This window comes from Homarus americanus, unplaced genomic scaffold (assembly GCF_018991925.1).
Source record: "Homarus americanus isolate GMGI-L3 unplaced genomic scaffold, GMGI_Hamer_2.0 scaffold23005, whole genome shotgun sequence".
Lineage (NCBI taxonomy): Eukaryota > Metazoa > Arthropoda > Malacostraca > Decapoda > Nephropidae > Homarus > Homarus americanus.
In genome coordinates this window covers 48,859-50,434 of record NW_024725835.1, presented here as the reverse complement: position 1 = coordinate 50,434, position 1,576 = coordinate 48,859, and positions in this window count along the sequence as shown.

The following is a 1,576-nucleotide window of genomic DNA, read 5'->3' as shown; positions in this document are numbered from 1 at the left end:
AGAGACGCTTTTCCTCTTCCTCACCCCCCTCTCCTCTCACCCTCCACATCCCTCTTGCTCCTCTTCCTCCCTCACCCTCCTCCTCCACACCCTTCCTCCTCCTCCTCCTCCCATTCACTTAGCGTTAATAATGACCAACACAAATTTTGTTATATTAAAGGCCACAGACTGTATGACTGTGTGCTGGTATGACTGTGTGCTGGTATGACTGTGTGCTGGTATGACTATTTGCTGGTGTGACTGTGTGCTGGTGTGACTGTGTGCTGGTATGACTGTAAGTAACTGGTATGACTGTGTGCTGGTATGACTGTGTGCTGGTGTGACTGTGTGCTGGTATGACTGTGTGCTGGTATGACTGTGGTGCTGCTGGTATGACTGTAAGTAACTGGTATGACTGTGTGCTGGGTATGACTGTGTGTTGGTGTGACTGTAAAAAAGGGTATGACTGTAAGTAACTGCACAGACCTGTGTGCTGGTATGACTGTGTGCTGGTGTGACTGTGTGCTGGTATAACTGTGTGCTGGTATGACTGTGTGCTGGTATGACTGTAAGTAACTGGTATGACTGTGTGCTGGTATGACTGTGTGCTGGTGTGACTGTGTGCTGGTATGACTGTGTGCTGGTATAACTGTGTGCTGGTATGACTGACTGTGTGCTGGTATGACTGTAAGTAACTGGTATGACTGGCGGTGTGTACAGATCCTGCAGTTGATTTATTCATTGGGTCTTGTGGCTTTTATCTCTGTCTGTCTGTCTGTCTGTGTTTTACTGTCTGTCTGTCTGTCTGTCTGTTTTTCTGTCTGTCTCTCTATACTCTTTTCATTCTTGTCTGTCTCATCTGTACTGTCTAGCTCTGTCTGTTTCACTGCATGTGTGTACTGTTTTAATTCTCTCTGTCTGTACTGTTTTGATTCTCTGTCTGTCTTTTCTGTCTGTATGCTATTTCTGTGTGTGTGTGTGTGTGTGTGTGTGTGTGTGTGTGTGTGTGTGTGTGTGTGTGTGTGATTGGCGGTTACAGACGTTTAAACTAGAAGGAAAAGGTACGACAGGTGTATCAAGTGACAGGTAGGAGACTAACCTAACCTAACCTAACCTGACCTGACCCACCTGACCTGGACCTGGACTTCCAACTCTAATCTAACCTGATCTGACCTGGACCTAACCTAACCCAACCTGACCTGACCTGACCTAACCTAACCTGACCTGACTCTAATCCTAACCTGACTCCCTAGTTACTATCTCTCTCCCCACACACAGAGGGGAGAGAGAGAGAGAGAGAGAGAGACATAAACACAAAGGCAGACGACCCAAGGCCCTCCTCCCCACCTACACCCCCTCTCCTCCCCGCCCTACCTCCCACTCCTTCCCCACTCTTGCCTTCATCCTCCTTCCCCACTCCCACCCTCCCCACCCCTACTCACTCCTCCCTCCCACCCTCCCCACTCCCTACCCAATTCTCTACTCCCTCCCTCTTATAAGATGTTTTGGTCTCGCAACAAACTCGCTCAAGGAGAATTCAGCAGATTACATTCTGGCTCCTCCCACCCTCTCTCTCTCTCTCTCTCTCTCCCTAGTG